The sequence below is a fragment of the Homarus americanus genome, unplaced genomic scaffold, assembly GCF_018991925.1.
Source record: "Homarus americanus isolate GMGI-L3 unplaced genomic scaffold, GMGI_Hamer_2.0 scaffold15824, whole genome shotgun sequence".
NCBI classification, from domain to species: domain Eukaryota; kingdom Metazoa; phylum Arthropoda; class Malacostraca; order Decapoda; family Nephropidae; genus Homarus; species Homarus americanus.
This window is the reverse complement of record NW_024756913.1, coordinates 13,042-21,551: the sequence shown is the minus strand read 5'-3', so window position 1 is coordinate 21,551 and position 8,510 is coordinate 13,042. Positions and strand designations below refer to the sequence as shown.

General features: G+C 44.7%; 2 non-coding genes and 1 pseudogene across 2 annotated transcripts; 2 read left to right on the top strand and 1 right to left on the bottom strand.

The window, feature by feature from the left end:
- The first annotated feature begins 1,135 nt into the window (after positions 1–1,135).
- On the top strand, positions 1,136–1,308 carry LOC121857069 (annotated as a pseudogene).
- A 678-nt stretch (positions 1,309–1,986) lies between these two features.
- Positions 1,987–2,147, bottom strand: LOC121857067. The gene has a single exon (XR_006087103.1). It is a non-coding gene; the product is annotated as a U1 spliceosomal RNA (small nuclear RNA).
- Positions 2,148–3,692: 1,545 nt separating this feature from the next.
- On the top strand, positions 3,693–3,894 carry LOC121857070. The gene has a single exon (XR_006087104.1). It is a non-coding gene; the product is annotated as a U2 spliceosomal RNA (small nuclear RNA).
- The last annotated feature ends 4,616 nt before the right edge of the window (positions 3,895–8,510 follow it).

The following is an 8,510-nucleotide window of genomic DNA, read 5'->3' as shown; positions in this document are numbered from 1 at the left end:
TAGCCAGAGAAGAATGCCGGCGAGTGGCAACAATGAGAACACGACAGGAGCCAAGCATGACCGACGCATGCATGTACTTAACACAGGGAGAGATGCAAACGCGAGGAGGAGACCACCAAACCATCTGGTCTAGAGCCAGGTGTGCCTCAGGCCGAATGGGGGTTTCCTGGATAGCAGAGGGAGGAGACAACATCAAGATAAAATGCACGGACTCCATCATTGAAGAAAAAGATAGAAGGAAGGTAGCCAAAACCATCCGGAGCCAGCGACGACAGATGAGAGATGAAGTTCTGCAGAATAAGCCTGACCAAGGGAAAGTGATGAAGCTCGTAGCACAAGAGAGAGCATCATCAGCTTTTGTTCGAAATGGAGCGTATACAACCTTCGCAGACTGGCGTTTCATACACCGAGCAAGACTGAACCTACTCCCCGTCAATGGAGCGAAGCGAGGCCAGAATAGGGATCGGAGATGTCGTCGGTGCAATAGAGAAGAAACGCTCCCACATGTAGTAAACCACTGCATGATACACTCTCGAGCCATGCAAAAGCGACATAATGCCCTGGTGGATAGAGTACGAAAAGCCGCAGAAGGTCGACATTGGAAGGTCATGTCGGCAAATGAACGAGTACCAGGAGCAGCAGACAATGGACGTCCAGACCTGGTGATTGAAAAGAACCGAGAAGTGATCCTGATCGACGTCACCTGCCCATTCGAGAATGGACAAGAGGCATTTAAAGAAGCAAGACTGAGGAAAGAAGAAAAGTATGCAGAACTGGCAGCAGAGATGAGAAGACAATACCAGCAGGTGAAGGTGGCTGCATTCATAGTGGGACCCCTGGGAGCATACGACCCGGAGAACGAGAAGCTGATGAAGAGACTGGCATCAAAGGGATACCTGCGCCTCTTCAGGAAACTGTGTGTAAGTGATGCCATTCGCTGGTCGAGAATGATTTATATAGAACATACCTCAGGGGCTAGACAGTATGTAGGGTGAAATAAACCCAAAGTCAAGATAGAAGAAAGAATAGGTTCTAGTTAGTGGAATAGGAACACTATGTATAAAATGTAATAGATAGTCAGCCAATTGTCACAAATTACTGGAATACCCAAACTATTGTAAATAAAAAACAATGTATCATTCTTTTAAATAAAATCTGTTCTTATCAGCTTAATATCTGATACGATCCCCATGTGGGATCATCGATATTAAACTGATTTTTGGATCATGGCGAAGTGCTAGGGGCTTGCTCCACGTTTGCCGCGGATCGGCCCGGTATTGCAGTATCTCCGGGATCGGTCCACTCCCCATGGGGAGAAATTAAAGCAAATATATTACATTTTATTTAAAGATGGCCATGGGCATATAATGTCTTATAATCGCTGTATATATGTCACGGTCAGACACAAGTGCGACTTCTTTCTGGGTTGCAAAAAAGCAGGATGTAATTGTCCGTTTATTCGGTCCTTGGTAGGTTACAATATGCGGAGTTACACATGCATGAGTATGATGTGACAAACATGGATAAGAGGTGTGTTAGGACCTGGCAAGGATAACGTTGGATATAACATTAGGATAAGTACAGGCTCATTTCACAACATGAGTACAGTTAATATTTTGAAGTTCTCTATTGTGTCATGAGGACATAACACTCCTTTTTTCTGTCTCAATCAAAGTTTTTAATCTCAAAAAAATGTCTCGATATTATACTGGAAAAAATTTAGATTAACACGTTTTCCTAACAGACTATTAAAAACTTCTTTCAGTATTATGAGTTACTAGGCATCAATTGGAGAGTTTGAAAATCTTTTCATTCACACAAAATTGTCAAAATACAAATCATGTAAAAGTAGCGTAGAAAAAATTCTTCGCTGACGCTTAAGCATAAATCAAGTACTATTTATTAACAGAGACCTTGTTAAGCGGTGCAAATACGCCGCTGCACCTTACTTTATATTTCGTTTAGAGTCCCTTATGATATGTATAAGGGGGATAGCGCGAACGCAGTCCCCGCTAACAAAAATTGCACACCCGAGTTAACCACATTTCGGTTAATCGCAAGGGTCAGCATCACCGGAGTGCAATGGTGAGCCTCGCCCTGGGAAAACCGCCTTCGTGATCACGGTATCTCCTGTGCCAGGTAAGTATGCACGAACATCATCATCCTGAACCCTAACCTTACTTGACTGACCATCAATGCGCTGAACCTTCTTTTTTATGTTATTTACCTCATTTTACAAACAAATAAAATGATTACTCTTTCTATAATTCGTAGTATGCTAAAATAAAAATTTCCAAATTAAAAATAAGAGCATGTGATAGAAATAAACAAGTTTGGCTTTATAAACTTTATTCATTTACAAACATACTGGGCTAGAAAATGTTAACTATTGATATTTATTTTCGCGTTTTTCTTGTGTCTAAATCAAGATGATTTCAAATTAGATCCAAAATAAAGTAATTAATAGTATCTCAACCACCATCTTTAGATTGATTTGCCAGGATAAGTTTGTTAAAGTATAGAGGTAAGCCAAGTTTTCTTCTATCTCAAATTGACCTTAAGTTTCTCCCTCTCACGATTAAGTCGTTTGGGGTATTACTTATAATATCAATTATGAGGAACTTGCTATCTAGTGAGGGCTATCCCTCCTAATATAAAACTGAACATTGTGGAACTACTTTCTTTGGCATAGTAACAAGATCAATATAGCCCAGTATCATTTTATTGGGAAATTGACTAATAACCAAACTAGAAATTGATACAATTCCAAATTTTCTTCAATTATATGCAAGAAATGTCTATACTTATGTAATCATTTTACAAATACTTCAGGAACTACTTTTCTGGGCGGAGCTTCATTCTTTCATGAAGGTTGGCATACAAGGTTCATAAAGTAATCGTCTCACGCATTTAGGCACTTTCATTTTTAGTGCAATTTATATTTTTCGGAAATTAGTTTTCCAGTTACTATGTAAAAATAAAATAAAATAAAATAAAAACAGCGGGTTTGTTGGTGGTACCATAGTAAAAAAAACAGTGGCAACGGGCGTAACTCTACGTGGGGAAAGTACAGTAAATGTGTTCTTCAGTCTGCCCCTCAAACATGCCAGTTTCTTCCTTCACTAACACTGGTCAATAAGAGCTCCTAAACAAAGGAAGAAGGCATTAATGATAGTGATTAAGGAAAACTGAAAATTGTAAATGGTAACATAGCCATGAAGTGTAAAGAATAGTAAATTAATTGGTTACATAATTACGACTTTTGTTATTATAGATTTTAAATGTTGATGTATAAGGAATTCGAATGTTCATCTGCAAACAAAACTCGAGATAGATCCTTGTTGCACCAATTTACAGGTGAAGCGAAGTAAGAATATTACCTAATGTGCATTAATTTAATTGCAACAGCTTTGGAATCGCTTTCTCGGCCTTTTGGCTAAGATCAAAGTGTAGTATATATTCTTATTTCTCTCTTTTGCTACTTCCATACTTAGTACTAGTTGCGGGACCTGCTTCTCGGCCTTTTGGCTAAGATCAAAGTGTAGTATATATTCTTATTTCTCTCTTTTGCTACTTCCATACTTAGTACTAGTTGCGGGACCTGCTTCTCGGCCTTTTGGCTAAGATCAAAGTGTAGTATATATTCTTATTTCTCTATTTTGCTACTTCCATACTTAGTACTAGTTGCGGGACCTGCTTCTCGGCCTTTTGGCTAAGATCAAAGTGTAGTATCTGTTCTTATCAGCTTAATGGAGAGTACATAATCAGGTTCTTTTTGCATGGAAGGAAGAACACAGATTTGGACTTTCTGGGGGTGAAAGTAACAGAGTTTACTCCTTTGTTGTTTTAGGCGGCGAGCAGGGAACCCGGTATTTCTCCATTGCTGTGGTTATTACTAATACCATGCAGTGAGAGGAAACATACCGGGGGTGCCCTGCAAAGCCCCAAAACCTGGTCCCACGGGACCCCACGTGGGTGCTTCTCACACGTGGCTATTCCCTCCTCTCTGTACTTCCTTACTTCGTACTGGCTGAGGGACCTGCACTCATAGAAGTGTATTCGTCCCAAAGTCCCTCCCCGGTAAACCATCACCTTGCGATCGAGTGGGTTTGTGATGGCGAAAGGGAGGTCGGTACACAACTCTCGGCCGATCCTCCAGGAATACCGTGATAGTGCGGGTACACCCTGGTAAGGGGGTTGTCATGTGTGTGTGGGTGTTCGTGTGGGTAAGGCAAGATGGACGACGAAGGGCCAAGAGGAAGAAACGAAGGAGAAGATGTGGGATGGAGAGCCGGAACACCTGCGACAGGCGAGCCAGTACAAATCGGTGGGAGCGGCGGAGACTGACTCAACGGACGGCGGGGGAATGGATGCTCTTCCCCGCCCGAGCGGGGATCGGCAGCCGGAAAGAAGAAACCGAATGCTGACCATATGGTTCCCTGCACCACCATCCTTCAAATGCACAGAGAGGACGCAGGGATGCCCATGGGAATGTGCATCATCGGGGTGGTCTGGCTGCAAGCAATCACTAGTCCGACATCTAAAGGAAGCCCACAACAAGAAAATCAACGAATATATGAACATGTGTGCAGGGTGCTATCTGGTACTGACTATCCGGCCAAGCAATCACACGTGCATCCTCAACAGGCAGATGAGGGAGGAGCAAAGGGATCCCCATTTTCGTTTCCAGTGCGACGTGCAATACTGCCACTACTCTGCCCCAACAAAGAGAGGAGTGAACAACCACAAGGCAGCAACACATGTACGGCAGCGGAGGAGGAGAGACAACCAACGTCAGGCGGAGCAACGACAGGGGAACCAACAGCCTGAAGGCAATCCAGCAAGCGCCCAGCCCACACAGGAAGTTGGGGAAAATAGGGATAACGAGCAGAGGGAGCAGCCACAGAATGACGAGCAACAGCAGCAAAGAGAAACACAAGGGCAACGAGAAAGGCACAGATGGACCCCCCCACCCAGGGATGGAGAAGTGGAAGGACCAGAGACACCACGCCCCGTCTCAGGGAGAAGTACACCAGTGTCACCGCTGAGCCCAGACGATCAAGAAACGCGACTGAGGTCTATAACGCCGAGCCAGCTGCTCCAAAATGAACCCTCACCAGGAGAGGAATCACAGCACGCAGGGGACCTGACACCCCTCTTGCACATTCCAAGAATGCCACTGTCACCTCTAAGCCCTGATGAACAACATGGGGGAGACAGTACCCAAACAGGGGAACAGATAATGCAAAGTCAAGAAACAAATGAAGGAAGCCAAAGTAATCTCAGTGAATCCCTTACACCACTATCGCAAAGTGAAGCAACCCAAACACTAAGTGGTGAAGGCAACATACAGGAGCATATTGGCATAACTCCTGAACCAAATGAAGAGCGAGATGAAGCTGAGGGGACATGGATACTGGACCCGTTTCTGGGCACACTGTATGAGATCCAGCGGAACCCGGACTGGGCAAGATTTTGAAGAAGTACTGATTGAGATCGAGGTAGCAATCCAAGCGGCAAACAGGATAAACATCTCTCAGGGACAGAACACGACCAGGAAAATCACCGATGTCAATGATTGCAAACAGATCCAGAGGCTGTACAAATACAACCGTCGCCGGGCAATACGGCTAATTGTCGAAGGGAACGGCGCAAGATGTGAAATAAGCAAGGAGAGAATAGAGGAACACTTCCAACACATGATGGTCGAAAAGGAATGTGACCTAAATACCGTGGAGCACATTCCCGAACCGCCAGACGACAGACCAGAGATGGAAATGCAGCCCTTCACAGAGAAGGAAGTATTTACAAAACTAGCAGCAGCAGAGAATTCGTCACCAGGTGAAGACAGAATATCATATGATAACTGGAGAAAGGCTGACCCAAGCTGCCGAGTTATGGCAGCCATATTCAACGTGTGTCTAAGAGCCAAGAGAATACCAGACTCCTGGAAACGATACAGAACAATACTTGTACCCAAAAAAGGTGGTAACCCAGAAGTCGTTTCAAATTGGAGGCCTATAACACTGAGCCGCACAATATACAAGGTGTACACGGGATGCCTCACAGCACGACTCAGAAGGTGGCTCGTTGACAACGAGGTACTGTGCGCCGCACAGAAAGGATTCATGCCAAGTGATGGGGTGATAGAACACAACTACATACTTCAACATCACATGGACGATGCACGACGGAACAATGGCGATACCTGCATAGCAGCACTCGACTTGACCAATGCATTTGGCTCAGTGTCACTGGACCTCATTAAAAGAGCGCTCAACCGTATAGGGGTGGGACGGGATTTTGAAACAGTAGCAGGAGACATCATCAGTGGCAAGACGACAAGAATACTAACAAAGGAAGGAGAAACAGAAGAGATACCAGTGCAATGCGGTGTGCAACAGGGGTGCCCAATAAGTGGTCTCCTGTTCAATATAGCGGTCGAACCACTGTTGCGGAAAATCGCGGCCGAAGGAATGATACTGAACCAACAACACAAGCACCCATGCTTAGCATATGCAGACGATATAACCATCATTACAAAACAGCAAGATAATCTACAGCAACTCCTCTACATAGCAACAGAACAATGCAGTATGATGGGACTGGACCTAAATCCTAGCAAAAGCTCATCATTGCACCTGTCTGGACGACGACCTCGAGGAATGCGCCAGACACAGTTCTACGTGGGAGAAACGCCCATCCAATGGAAGAGCGATGGCGAAGCAACGCCCTTCTTGGGACGACCAGTTGGGTTCCATCTTCTGCCAAACATCCAAACAGTAGAGGAACTAATGCAACTCGGGACCAAAATACTGACAAGCAAGCTAGCACCGTGGCAGAGAATAGATGCAGTCAAGACATTCATGTTCCCGGCAGGAGTGCATGCAATGAGGACGTGGCAACTGAGGAAAACAGACTGGGCACGCCTGGACAACGAAATGAAGACAATGCTTAAACACACGCTACATCTACCGTCAAGAGCGTCGAATGAGTACTTATACGGAAGCAGTAAAGCTGGAGCGTGTGGTGTCCCACTCGCGGCAGAAGACTCTGACATTTTCCTGGTGGATACCGCATATAAATTACTCACGTCACCGGATCCTGACGTCAGGGAAATAGCCAGAGAAGAATGCCGGCGAGTGGCAACAATGACAACACGACAGGAGCCAAGCATGACCGACGCATGCATGTACTTAACACAGGGAGAGATGCAAACGCGAGGAGGAGACCACCAAACCATCTGGTCTAGAGCCAGGTGTGCCTCAGGCCGAATGGGGGTTTCCTGGATAGCAGAGGGAGGAGACAACATCAAGATAAAATGCACGGACTCCATCATTGAAGAAAAAGATAGAAGGAAGGTAGCCAAAACCATCCGGAGCCAGCGACGACAGATGAGAGATGAAGTTCTGCAGAATAAGCCTGACCAAGGGAAAGTGATGAAGCTCGTAGCACAAGAGAGAGCATCATCAGCTTTTGTTCGAAATGGAGCGTATACAACCTTCGCAGACTGGCGTTTCATACACCGAGCAAGACTGAACCTACTCCCCGTCAATGGAGCGAAGCGAGGCCAGAATAGGGATCGGAGATGTCGTCGATGCAATAGAGAAGAAACGCTCCCACATGTAGTAAACCACTGCATGATACACTCTCGAGCCATGCAAAAGCGACATAATGCCCTGGTGGATAGAGTACGAAAAGCCGCAGAAGGTCGACATTGGAAGGTCATGTCGGCAAATGAACGAGTACCAGGAGCAGCAGACAATGGACGACCAGACCTGGTGATTGAAAAGAACCGAGAAGTGATCCTGATCGACGTCACCTGCCCATTCGAGAATGGACAAGAGGCATTTAAAGAAGCAAGACTGAGGAAAGAAGAAAAGTATGCAGAACTGGCAGCAGAGATGAGAAGACAATACCAGCAGGTGAAGGTGGCTGCATTCATAGTGGGACCCCTGGGAGCATACGACCCGGAGAACGAGAAGCTGATGAAGAGACTGGCATCAAAGGGATACCTGCGCCTCTTCAGGAAACTGTGTGTAAGTGATGCCATTCGCTGGTCGAGAATGATTTATATAGAACATACCTCAGGGGCTAGACAGTATGTAGGGTGAAATAAACCCAAAGTCAAGATAGAAGAAAGAATAGGTTCTAGTTAGTGGAATAGGAACACTATGTATAAAATGTAATAGATAGTCAGCCAATTGTCACAAATTACTGGAATACCCAAACTATTGTAAATAAAAAACAATGTATCATTCTTTTAAATAAAATATATTCTTATTTCTCTCTTTTGCTACTTCCATACTTAGTACTAGTTGCGGGACCTGCTTCTCGGCCTTTTGGCTAAGATCAAAGTGTAGTATATATTCTTATTTCTCTCTTTTGCTACTTCCATACTTAGTACTAGTTGCGGGACCTGCTTCTCGGCCTTTTGGCTAAGATCAAAGTGTAGTATATATTCTTATTTCTCTATTTTGCTACTTCCATACTTAGTACTAGTTGCGGGA